Genomic DNA, 13,681 nt, shown 5'->3' with positions numbered 1-13,681 from the left:
TGACCACAATTCTTACTGTTTCCATGCATATTAAGAAATAAGAAATATTAAAAAGTAAAAAACAAAAGGATGTGCTCATCAAATTATGGTTTATAATTTCAGGGGGTGACTCTAATATAGCAAAAGGATCAAATATTCAGTCAAGTTATTTTATCACCTCTATCTCCTGTTATACTAATGCACGTCAGGTAATTTTAAATAAAAAAAAATGTTACAACTTCTCAAGCTCTAATTAATGAGCAGTCTGCTTATAGCTGCTAGAAACATCAAACGTATTATTTCAAAGTCTAGATTTAGAAGAGGAGAGATTATTTTGAACTTGACCTGGGTACTGAGTTAGTAGTCAGCTTTTCTATTCAAATTCTTTCTTTGTCAACCTCCTTCAAAGTCTAATGTAAGTACACATTGGCAGGCTTCCCTCCTGCTTTTAGGTGCATTTCAGATTTTAGCAGGGAGGAAAGAGTCGCTGTGCACATACAGCAACAAGTCTAATGTCAAGTAAAAGAAAAAGTACTTGGGACTTCCAGAGAAGGAGTCACGCTTCAGTTGAGGCCAATGCAGAAGCAGAGCTGCCACCATACACATTGCAGCCCGGGATCTGAGAGATTTATATACTAGCATTCCCTGGAATACATCCTTGTAGAGATGCAGGCTGTGCACAGCGGTGCTGGCCATTCTGCTGAGAAGGTAACAATTACGTTATCAAAGATGTCAACAAATTTTCTTGTACTTAGGGGTATGTCTGATGAAATTAGAATTAGGGAAGATGAAAGAGGTTTTCTTCTTATGCATTAGATAAAGCAAGCAGTAAAATAACATATAATAAAGCCTCGTTTTGCTTATGTACACATTTTTTCCTAGTTTTAAGACTATGACTACATCTAATGCTCTCATATATAGAGTAGGCCTTCCAACCAAGAGTTGTCAATTAATTGAACATTTCTGGTTGTAAAACTTCAATAGATTTTCTCTTTTCAGTAGGTTCCTGTTTCTGGTTGTACAACATTTCAATGTCTGTTAAATTAAGAATCACGGTCAAATCTTTTTGCTAATTTTCTAGATATCTGATTGAACCAAATAGCTATCACTATGGGTTATAAATCTTGGTATAAGACAACATAAATGGCATCATTTTCAACTCATTGGCAGAATCTGTACAATTTTACCAGTTAAGTTTTGATTAAAATTGAGGGATTTCACATAATCTATATTTCTGCTTTAAAAAAAATAAAATCAGATCTCACAACACAGGATCTCTATTTCTATGTGAAAATATTTGGCTTGAGATGGGGCCCAGCCACCACTCCATTTTCTTGAAAGACTTTCTTTGCTTTCTGTGACAGTATACTTTCTTTTCTTCCTGATTCACTGACAGTTTCTATCCCATAGGGCGATGCTCTACACTGACCCATGCCAGCCTGGCCTCACCCTCCAACTTTAAACATAAGATTTCCTCAACACTGATTTCTAAGTCCTGAAGAGGTTCTTTGTTCTCATTCTAAATGCACTCCCTAGGAAAGTTAATTCACTCATTATATATATATATATATATATATATATATATATATATATATATATATATTATATATAGTCTGCTAACACCATCTCTCCTGCTCTCTCTCTCTCTCTCTCTCTCTCTCTCTCTCTCTCTTTGTACACTTATCTCTCTCTCTCTCTCTCTGTACACTTAGTTACCTAGCTTTTGCAAAGCTGATTCCACTAGCTGGAAGATTTTTTCCCCCTGCTCCTTTGCCTGCTTTCTTTCTATCTTTCAAGTAGTTCTCTTAGCTTAGACTTTATTCTTCTAGAAAAACTGCTCTGAACTACAGATAAAAATGTTTATTACTTTCTTTCACAATAGCTTACATGCCCCCCTTTGTAGCACTTATCAGAACATAACAAATTATTTGTGTAATTAATTGCTTAATATTGATCTGAATGTGGTCTATAAAGTACATTCAAATGGGTCCTTTTTGTGCTCTTCACTGTGTCTTTGTATTTAGCACAGTGTTTGACATATAATGTGTTCATATTAAGTGTTTATTGGCTTTGACATAGGTATTAGTGTAAAAGTTATATGAGATCTTTTAATATCCCCTGAGAAATTTTAAAAAAACCTCTCTTTCCTAATCAAATGTAAGGAAAGTCCAGGCAATTTTAAATAGATGGGCTGGTAAAGTTATTATGGACTTTGACTAGTAACTGTATTACACTACTTTAAGTTTTTAAAAAATATTTTTTAATGATTTCACAGAGAGGAAGGGAGAGAGAGTTAGAAACATCAATGAGAAACATTGATCAGCTGTCTCCTCTATGTCACCTCCTGGGATGGAGCCCACAACCAAGGTAATGCTCTTGACCAGAATTGAACCCGGAACCCTTCAGTTTGTAGGCCAATGCTCTATCCACTGAGCCAAACCAGTTAGGGCTGTATTATACTACTTTATACATGCACATTAGTTTAGTCTGAAAAAAATAAAATTGCATTGTCCTAAAGACTATAGTAGCATGGAATTAACAAACATTCCAGTTCTCTCAGAAATAATTGTGAAGCACTAGTCATTAATAGTTTCTATTAAATTAATAATCATTTTAAATGTTATTGTTCAAAATAAAGAGATTAAGCATATTCTAAATGTACTTAATATTCATCTTTGTATGAAACATTTTTAGAGTAATTCCCACAATATTGTATTGCTTTTTCAACATAAAGTAAATTAAGTATGCTAAGAGTTTTGTGACATTATCTTAACAGTGCACATTTTTCATCAAATATGCATGGTCAAGCTAATCAAATGCTCCAAAACATTTATTGCAAGCAATAAGATAAAAATAAATTTATGCTTACATATAGTTATTTGTTGATAATTGAGAATAATGGATCTGAAGGTTTCTTAGAGAAATAAGGAATAGAGCAAAAACAGCTTGGCATCTAGAAATTATCTGTTGAGCTGAAAGCTGTCATCTCTTTTCTGCTTTTGCTTAAAGACCTGGAACATTAGCATGTTCACATGGCCAAAGACAGATGGCTACCCACACATTCTCCCTAGGCTTAACACTTGTTCTCTTAATACCAACCACCAAGGAATTTGCCCACCATCTGTGGATCTGTGGTCCCTTCCTCACTGTATGAATTTTATGACAAGAGACTAAGTGACTTTAAACTGCACATTCTGGGATGGTTCTTCTTTAGGATATAAGCACTACAAATCACCATCTTTACTAGTCAGGATGGGCTACGTTAGGCTGCAATAACAGACACCATCTATTCTCAGTGGCTTAATACAACAAATGTTTATATCTCACTTGCCCTCAGTGTCCAAATGGAGCAGTATAATATTCAGCTCATTGTTCACGCAAAGCCCCAGGCTCATGAAGGCTCCATCTCAGCCCTGGCTACTACAAGCACCACCTGGGAAAAAAAGAATTTTAAAGCCAATTGCCTACAATTAAATCCTCCTACCAGAAACTGACACACTTCATTTGTGCACATATTTCATTTGCCACAGCAGGTCAATGGCCATGTCTAACTTAAGTGTGAGAGGTAATCTTAAAAGTCTTAAAAAATACTTTTAACAGTTCTTATAATATTGGTTTGGAGGTGATGAAGTCCTCTAGCTTTTTCTTGTCTGGGAAGCTCTTTATTTATCCCTTGATTCTAAATGACTGTTTTGCTGGGTAGAATAATCTTGGTTGTGGGTCCTTGCTTTTCATCACTGATTATTTTGTGTCAATCCCTTCTGGCCTGCAAAGTTTCTGTTGAGAAATGAGCTGACAGTCTTATGGGAGGTCCCTTGTAGATAACTAACTGCTTTTAAGATTCTCTTTTTGCCGTAACTGGTTTGGCTCAGTGGATAGAGCCTTGGTCTGCGAACTGAAGGGTCCCAGGTTTGATTCTGGTCAAGGGCATGTACCTTGGTTGAGGGCACATCCCCAGTTGGGGGTGTGCAGGAGGCAGTTGATCAATGTTCTCTCTCATCATTGTTTCTAACTATCCTTCTCCTTCCCTCTCTGTAAAAAAAAAAAAAAACACAATAAAATATATTTTTTTAAAAAAAGATTCTCTCTTTGTCTTTAACCTTTGGCATTTAGTTATGATGTGTCTTGGTGTAGGGCTCTTTAGATTCATCTTTTTTGGGACTCTACATTTCCTGGACTTGTATTTTTATTTCCTTCACTAGGTTAGGGGTATTTTCTGTCATTATTTTTTTCACACAGGTTCCAATTTCTTGATCTCTCTCTCTCTTCTCCTTCTGGCACCCCCATTATGCCAATGTTGGTAGTCTTGAAGTTGTTCCAGAGGTTCCTTATACTGCCCTCATTTTTTTAAGATTCTTTTTCTGTTCTGATTGTTTTCTGCTTTCTTATCTTTAAAATCTCTGATTTAATATTCTGCTTCATCTATTCCACAGTTGATTCCTTATAATGTATTCTTTGTTTCAGTTAGAGTGTCTTCATTTCTGATTGGTTCTTTTTCATGTTTTCTAATTCCAATTTTATGTTTTTATGTTTTGTTGTTGTTCTCACTAAGTTCACCTCTCCTCCCCTAAATTCACTGAGCATCCTTATAACTAGTGTTTTGAACTCTGCATCTGGAAGATTGCTTGTCTCCATTTTATTAAGTTCTTTTTCCAGAGTTTTGTTCTATTCTTTTACTTGGAGCATGTTTTCTTGCTTCTCATTTTAGCAGACTTCCTATGTTGGCTTCTCTGTATTAGTAGAATGGCTTTATGTAGTAGGTGTTCCATAGAGTCCAGTGGCACAATCTTCCCGATCACCCAAGCTGGGTACTCCAGGTGCACCCCCCTCCTCCATGTAGGCTGTGTACATCCTTCTGTTGTAATTGAGCCTTGATTGCTGTTGGCATATCAGTGGGACAGATTTGCCCTGGGCCAATCTACTACAAGTGACCATCGTGGAAGTCCAGTGTTCAAGAGCCCACCTCATGGAGTAGGACTTATTTTAGCGGAGCTCTGATGTCCACTGAGTCCACCCCTTGAGTGTGTCACTTGTGGACATAGTTCTGGCACCTCCCAGGAGGTGCAACCAAGGTCACCTGCCACCTGTGCCCTGCCCAAGTCTACCTAGTATGAGCTACAAAGTGATATTCAGATGGCTGCTACTTGTGCTGGACTTTGAGGTGCCCAGGAGAGGCCAAGATGGAAAACAAGGCTGGTTGTCACTAGTTCTGGGCCTGGGGACACTTACTGAGAGGTACTGGGCATGGTGAGTCCAGATGCCGCTTGTTTGAGAGATTTTAGAAAGTCTGAAGCAGAAGCCAAGATAAGCCATTTGTATGGAAAAGCCATTAGAAAACAGCTTTTACGAGCCAGCAACTTTGGTGGGGTGGGGTTTCAGGGAATCACCATGGTGAAGCAGATAGTGTTGATGGAGACTCAGATATGATCCCTGCCTGCTGACTCTGTGAGGGAAGGGACCAGAAAAGGAACAATGATGTCTTCTAGCACTTCTGTTTAAGGAGAAAGCTGCCCCTCCAGCTCTCACCCTTGTGTCAGACAATTTAGTTCCTCCCATGTGTCCCTAGTGTCTTTCTCGCTGCTGCTCCAGTGCTTGAGTTTAGAGAAACTAAGTCTGAATAAGTTCAAGTGAGGACCTTCAAGAAAAACTCCTGTGACTCCAGCAACCCTCCATCTCTCTCAGCCACATCCCCACTGATTTTTGCAGCCAGAAGTTATGGGGACTTCTTTTACTCACACTGAAACCCTGGCCTGGGGGCAGGGGGGCGAGGGGGCTGGTGTGCAGCTTGGACCTCTTTCATCTCAGGGAGGAAACTCCACCTGAGATATACCTCCAATTTTTATCCTTTAATCCACCACATATGGGTGTGGACCCAGCTCATTCTGTATCTCTACCCCTCCCACTCCTGATGTGGCTTCTTCTTTATGTCCTTATTTGTAGGACTTCTGTTCAGCTAGATTTCAGGTGGTTCTGAATGATGGGTGTAGTTTAGTTGTAATTCAAGTATTTCCTTTACCTATGCCACCAACTTGACTGTAACTCAATAGACTATTTAACAAATACTCACTACTGCATATGGTCAGTGCCTATAATAAATCCCTTATTTTATATTACTCATTGTGGTTCTTTTTCTCTAGTCTTCTTTCTCAGAGACAAGAGCATGCCTGATGTTTGTTAGGAATTAGGAGTGTGGAAAAACTGGAAGAGATAATAGGGTGAGTAGATGAAAACAGGGATGAGAAAATGATGGGTGCTAGATTGTGTAGAGATTTTGACTGTTTCTTTGAATGAGATGGAAATACACTGGGAGATTTTAGCAGAGAAGTAATATGATTTGACTTCATTTCTAAGGTTCGCTTTAGTTGTGGGGATGGGAATTGACTAAGGAGGCAAAGTAAAGATGGGTAAAATAATACAAATTATGAAACTATTCTAATTATCAGTTTTGAAAGATGGTAGCAGAGAGGTAAGAAATATTCTTGAAGGTAGATCCAACATTATTTATTTATGGATAGGATGAAAGGTGTAAAAGAAAATTAGGAATGATTCTAAAGTCTTGAACTTGATCAACTAGAACTAAGTTGTTGACTTTTACTAAGATGGTGAAGTTTGAAAGGATAGGAATAAAAGGTTTTAGTTTAATTGGAGATACTGGAAATATTCCCTAGAGAGCAATAAAGAGATATTGCAAAGGCCATCAGACACACAAGTCTTAATTTCAGACAAAAGTTTCTGCTGTATGTAACCTTAGGAGTCATTAATGTAGGATTGGTATAAAAAGTCATAATATTGGGTGGGCTCACCAAAGGGATGAGTGTTAAAAGTGATATAGAACTGAGCCTTAAAGCACTCCAAAATTAATATATTAGAAGGGTAAGGAGGAGGCAGATAATGAAATTGAGAAGGAACTAATAAAAGGAATATGATGCCCACAAGCCAAAGGAAGAGATTATCTTAAAAAGAGTGTCCAACCCTATAAAATGCCATTGAAAGTAGTTATAGAGGAAATAGAGTCAAGATAGTTGTATGCTATGTTGTTGTTTTTTAAGATGGGAAAATAACAGCATGTTTGCTTGCCAATGGAAATGGTCCAAAGAGAGGTCAAAATTGAATGTAAGAAATATTTCTAGAGCAATGACCTTGGATAGGCAAATGGGAAATAGGAAGATTAATCTTTGATAATAGACCATTCAGTTCATCCATAATAACTGGTATATGAGTTTATGAGCACAAACGCAATTCAATGGATAGATGTGTTCAAGCCAACTTTTATGGTGACTTTAATGAAACAGAGGTGAGATGTCTTTACTCAAAAAATCTTCAATAGCTGACAATTTCATATGGAATCATGTGGAATTACTTACATATTCAGTGATTTAAAAATATTTATTGAGTTCATATTTTGCACCACAGATTTTTCTGGGAACTGGAGATAGACTAAAAACAAGGTCACTACTTATCTATAAGTGAGAACAACATAAAAACATTACAAAGCATAGAAAGAACAACTCAGCTTTAATAGGAAAAGTGGGAGTCAAGTTCAGAGAGTACATGCACGCGGCCTATTATTCTTTCATTTTTCATAGACGTGGGATGCAAAAAAGTTTGAAGTCTTCAAGTTATTGATTTGAACCTGACATTCCAGATTCAATCTCACTGAGTCTTTCCTCACATATGCAACTTTAGTGACAAAAATCCCAACCACTCCTAGTGCAAAACTACACCAATACTACCATATCCATATATAGGTATTTTTTACATATTCTTTGCCCTATTCCCCTATCATAATTTACCAATATTTTAAGATCCTAAAGAAATACCACTCTTCAATACCTTTGTTCTTCAAATAAAATGTATTAACTTAGGGTTTACAGTATATTGTATATGGTTCCACTTATTATTATTTCTTACAAATTAAACTTATTGAATCAATCAATTTTTGAGTACCAAATATTGATCATGTACTAAACTAGTTTTCTGAGATTACACAAAGAAAAGACATGTTATCTCTCTTCAAGAAGCTTTTCCATGTCCATCTTCCCCACATACTTGTTAGTGCCTGATTCATCTTTGTATTCCCTATAGTACTTCCCAGGGCATCTTCAACATGCGAGGTATTCAATTAAATGTGTTCAACCAATGGAATCTTATTCAGTTATAAGTAAGAAGGAAATCCTGACATTTATAAAACATGGATGAACTTGAAGGTATTATGCTGAGATAAGTCAGACAGTGAAAGAAAAATACTATATGATTTCATTTATATCTAGAATTTTTAAAATCCTGAAAACAGAGTTTAGAAGGTGGGAGAAATTGAAGAGATATAGTATAAGGGTACAAACTTATAACTAATGGATAAATAAGACCTGGAGTTCTAGAGATTATAGTCAATAATCCTAATATGTAAAAACCCTGGGTCTGTCACTACTGGAGGCTCCACTACTGGAAGTCAGTCCTGCAGTCAGTGCTGGGTTGCCATGGTGACCCAGTAATGACTGAAGTGGCTGCAGGTGCAGTGACCCAGCACTGACTGCAAATAAGGCCCAGAGAGAGGCCTAAGGAGAGAAGCAGGGTCTGATCCATAGCCTGTGTGGCAGCTGTTGATCAGCACTTGCCTCTCTCTTTCTCTCCCGCTGGGCCAGCAGCCACACCTCCATTTCTCTCCAGGCCTTCACCAGGGCTGCTGATCAGCCCCATCTTTCTGATCAGGTCCTGTTGATAGGCCCAGAGACGCTGACTGGCATAGAAACCAACCAATCAGAACCAAATCTGGGTCAACTGTGAGGAGCCAATGGCTGCCTAGGAGGCGGAGCTTTTGATACTGACTGGCATAGAAACTGACCAATAAGAACAAAATCTGGGTCAACTGTGAGGAGCCAGTGCTGCCTAGAAGGAGGAGGGCTGTTGGGGCCAAGATCAGGCCTGCAGGGGAGGGCAGTTGGTGGTGAGATCAGGCCAGCAGGGGAGGGCAGTTGAGAGCAACCAGGCTGGCAAGCAGAGAGGTTAGGGGTGATCAGGCAAGGAAGCAGAAGGGTTAGGGGGGATTAGGCAGGCAGGCAGAGTGGTTAGGGGTGATCAGGCAGGCAGGCAGAGGGGTTAGGGGAAATCAGGAAGGCAGGCAGAGGCAGTTAGGGGCGATCAGGCAGGCAGGCAGGTGAGCAGTTAGGAGCCAGCAGTCCCAGATTGCGAGAGGAATGTCCAACTGCTGGTTTAGGCCCTATCCTTGCTGAGGGAACCATCCCTTCCGTGCATGAATTTCGTGCACCAGGCCACTAGTATTGTATTATAAACTTCAAGAAACTAGATTACTTGTTCTCACCACATAAAAAAATTGATAATTATTTTTACATGTTAGAGATGTTAGCTAATGCTACAGTGGTAACCATATTGTAATATATAATGTATCGAATAAAAATGTTGTACACCTTAAAATTGCACAATATTATATGTCAATTATCTTATTGAAATATTTTAAAAATTCAAAATTCTCAATATCTAGAAATGGGGAAAAGGAAGTAAAGAGATAAGCTATGGGCTAGGTATTGTGGAGTTAGATGCTTTTATATAATCCTCTTCATTATACAGTGCTCAAATGAATTTCACCTGTACTTTTATTAGTGCACTGTTTTAAAGGTGATATTAAATGTTTAGAAGGAAGGTCAAAATACAAACACAAGTCATTCCTGATGATTGCCCTTTAATAAGTAAACATGCTACAGGCATTATAACCTAAATCATAATCCAATTGAACTGATTATAAAGAGTCATAGATAAATGAGCTGTTTTAATAAGCAGTTACTTTTTGCTATCAGAGTTTCTTCCATTAAAGTAAAATAATTAAGACGCTGAATCAGAAGATGACAAAACAACATCTTTTAGAAGAAAACACTGGAGTGTTTGGAAGAAAGTAAGGCAATGTTTTTAATGAACACAAATTACCTTTCAAAATTTTTCACTGTTCAAGGGAAGACCGTTATTTAATTAAAAGGCTTAGCTATAAACATCAGTCACAGTTGCGTTCCTTATATGCAAAGAGACTATAAACAGGAGCTATAGTTCTACTTTGGCATTTAGCGCTTTTTGTCTGAGTAGAAGCCATAAAGTGGAGAGGGTCATTTTATTATAAGCAGCCAAGTGAAAACTATTATTTGATTACTATTTGTTAATGAGATATATTGGAAGCTGAGCCAGAGACTGGAAAGGGAAATCCATAAAACCACTCCAAGTCCTCAGTTCTTTGAGGTCACCAGGACTCTGCACCTCAAAGTTGTGCTGCAAATGTGCACAGGCATATTTCCCTGTCACGCCCAGGTGCCACGATGACAGACGCTGCGGAGATACACAGATGGCACTTCAATCTCACCATGATCTCTAGTTATCCTTCATCTATTTTCCTGTTTAACCCATGATGCAGAACGCAGGTCAGCATGCTTTCCATCTCATGGGTGTTTCCGCAACTAGGATAAAAATGTTAATATTTGACCAGCTTTCTATTAGAAAATAATTTTTTCAAACACTTTTGAATAAGTCAAAAAGTTACCCAGTTTTAAAATATTTATACAGATTAATATTTTATCTACTAAGTGTTCATAATAAAATTGAATCATACCTAAAAGGTTGACATGTCAGCCTCATTAATTCACTATAAAATTATATATAACATATATAGTCAATATATATAATGTATATAAATTCAAACAATATCAATTTAAAATCTCCCCACACTCTGCTTTAAAAAAAAGAAACTTATTCATGTTTCAAAGATTTTATATGTAATTATGGCCAAAGGAGTCACAAATCTTGACTCATTTCATGTAGTCAATGTATGCGCTAAATTAAATTTCTCTTCTGACATAAAAGTGAAAAACCAAATTGCAACTAACCAACAGAAAATATGCAGACTTAATCTACTTCATTGGTTTTATGTGAAGATTAAAATAAAAATATTTTAATTCAGACATTATTTTATCTGTAATTTCTACTTGTACCACAAGATCAACTTCTCACATGATGCCATTGAACATGTATGAATCTCAATGTGACTTACTGAATCTGCATTTTTCAAAGTGAACCATAACATTGAAATTGACATATTAAACTTTTGTAATGAATAGGCCTGGGTTTTAATAACAAAATTTAGACTTTTCTAACAACTGGCACAACTAAAAAGTTACAGGAATTTGACTAAATTGTTGCAAAGAAATGGCCCAATCAGTGGAAAGGGGAGATTCAACAAAGCACAGGTAGCAGATAGTTACTGAAAAAAAGTTTCCTCTTGATATCGCAATGAGTTGGAATTCCTTAATAAACTGTTAATAACTATAAAAGCTATAGCTTTACATTGAGACTTTAGATTATCACCAGTTTGCTTAGCTCCATAGCCTATGGGAATCTTAATTTAAATTATACTAATCAAATTAAAAGGAAGAGAAAGGCCACAAATCCGTAGAAAGAAATAAGACACAAAATATCTATCCATTTGTGTCACATTTCTAATAATTATCCTATTTTTGTGTGTGAGTATGGCAAATATGGTGTACAGTTCTTTTTGCTATATCTTGAAAGGTGAATGAGGTTTCCTTGCTATGCAGCAAAAACCTTTCTCTTTCATGTTGAGTCTTAGAATAGCAATCTCTTCAGGGACTGGTTGTCTGAAATCCTCTCTTGCATGACCATTCTGGCTTAACCATAATCCAGTTAAAGCTGAGTCATTGATTGACACCAGGCACTGGGGCAGACAGATGAATTTCTCTGGTTTAAAGTTTAATGGAACATATCTTTTGATCTTTCATTCTGTAAGGAATCTGCAGTTCATTTTCTCCCCCAGGTTTCCTTGGTGCTAGGACTTTGTCACATACAGATCTCATTTTCATGAGTAGAACATAATGTAGTGAGGTCAATATTGCTAATCTAATATGGCAGTTTATATTCATGGTTGAGGGAGGGTAACTTGATCACTATTATTTCCAAGGCTACTTAATCTATCCTGTAAAAATGTGACATGTGTTCTTCTAAGATCTAAGGACATGATGTCTTATATGAAAACTAGAGGACTGGTGCACAGATTCGTGCACTGGTGGGGTCCCTTGGAGTAGCCTGTGGGGATCGGACCAAAACCGGCAGTCCAATGCCACCTACATTCCTGCCAGCCACTCCTGCTCATTCTGGCCCCGCTGTGCCTGCCGCCACCACTTGGTAAGCTCGCTGCAGTTTGGTGGCCAGCTGTGAGCCTTGCGTCTGGTGCCCATCTGTCAACTGAGCAGCACTCCTGCTGTGGGGGTGCACTGACCACCAGGAGGTAGCTCCTGCATTGAGCATCTTCCCCTGGTGGTCAGTGTGTGTCGTAGCGATTGGTCTTTCAGTCTTCGGTCATTCAGTCACTTAAGCTTTTATATATACAGACTAGAGGCCCAGTGCACAAATTTGTGCACAGGTGGGATCCCTCGGGTTGGTCTGCAGAGATCCGGCCCCAGCTCATGCTTCCAGCCTCGCAGCCCCAGCTCATGCCCCCAGCCTTGAAGCCCTGCCACCCCACCTGGCACCCTGCCTTGGTCTGGTGCCGCCCCGTCACCTGCTCCACCAGCAGGGTGATCGATCAGGGCCTGGCCCCCCACCTGGCTCCCTCAGTGCCTGGGAGTCGGGCAGTGGCCCCATCCCCTGCCGCTGCCACTGGTCACTGTCTGTGGGGTGATTGGTGGGGCAATTGGGCCCCCGCTCACACCCGCCTTGGCCTGGCACCACCCACTCACCTGCTGCACCATCCCACCAAAGTGCCCCTCTCGTTGGGGCTCATCAGGACCAGTAGCACCTTCACTGCTGCCCACTGCCAGTGCTGCATTGCCGACACCTTCCATGTTCCACACTGCCCCCTGGTGGTCAGCGCACATCATAGCGAGCAGTTGAACTCCCGGTCAAATGGCCACCCGAGGAGACAATTTGAATATTAGGCTTTTATTATATAGGACTAGAGGCCCGGTGCACAAAATTCGTGCACTGGGGGGTGGGGGTCCCTCAGCCCAGCCTGCCCCCTCTCACAGTCCAGGAGCCCTCAGTGGATGTCCTATTGATGGTCACAGTCTGGCAGCAGAGGCTCTGAGCAGGCACCCTTGTGTGTGTGTGTGTGTGTGTGTGTTCCGCTGGGGCCTGCCCCAGCCACACACGTAGGCTCGAAGCAGTTGCCGGCGCGTGTGTGTGTGTATGTGTGTGTGTCCCCACTGGGGGCCTGCCCCCAGCCGCGTCCGAGGCTTGGAGCAGGCACAGGCGCCGTGTGTGTGTGTGTGTGTGTGTGTGTGTGTGTGTGTGTGTGTCTGTGTCCCCGTTGAAGGCCTGCCCCCATCCACACCACAGAGGCTTGGAGCAGGCGCCTCTCTGTGTTGTTCTCTCAGGCTCCTGGCCTCGCATGCGTGTTGTTCTCTCCCTTGAGCTGTGGCCAGGGCGGGATGCTGCCTGCCAGCCGCGCTTGCCTGCTCACGAATCACTGCTGGGGGCTGCCTGCGGGCCTCGCTTGCTTGCTTGCAGCTCGTCATGGCGATGTGCGAGCAGGACCTGCTGGGGGCTGCCTGCAGACCGTGCTTTCCTGCTCGTGGATCACCACAGCGACCTGCAAGCAGGACCTGCTGGGGGCTGCCTGCAGGCCGTTCTTGCCTGCTCAAGTGCCGGGTGACCTGCCTGCAGGTCGCGAAGGCAATGCCTGCTGGGCTCA

The 13,681-nt window shown here is 40.2% G+C and overlaps 1 pseudogene; it reads right to left on the bottom strand.

Annotated features, from left to right (window-relative positions):
* The window catches only part of LOC102441208, a 14,258-nt pseudogene extending 1,425 nt beyond the window's left edge, over positions 1-12,833 (bottom strand).
* Positions 12,834-13,681: the final 848 nt, after the last annotated feature.

Source organism: Myotis lucifugus, unplaced genomic scaffold (genome assembly GCF_000147115.1).
Source record: "Myotis lucifugus unplaced genomic scaffold, Myoluc2.0 scaffold_64, whole genome shotgun sequence".
Lineage (NCBI taxonomy): Eukaryota > Metazoa > Chordata > Mammalia > Chiroptera > Vespertilionidae > Myotis > Myotis lucifugus.
Note: the sequence above shows the minus strand (reverse complement) of the source record. Positions and strands in the feature narration are given on the sequence as shown.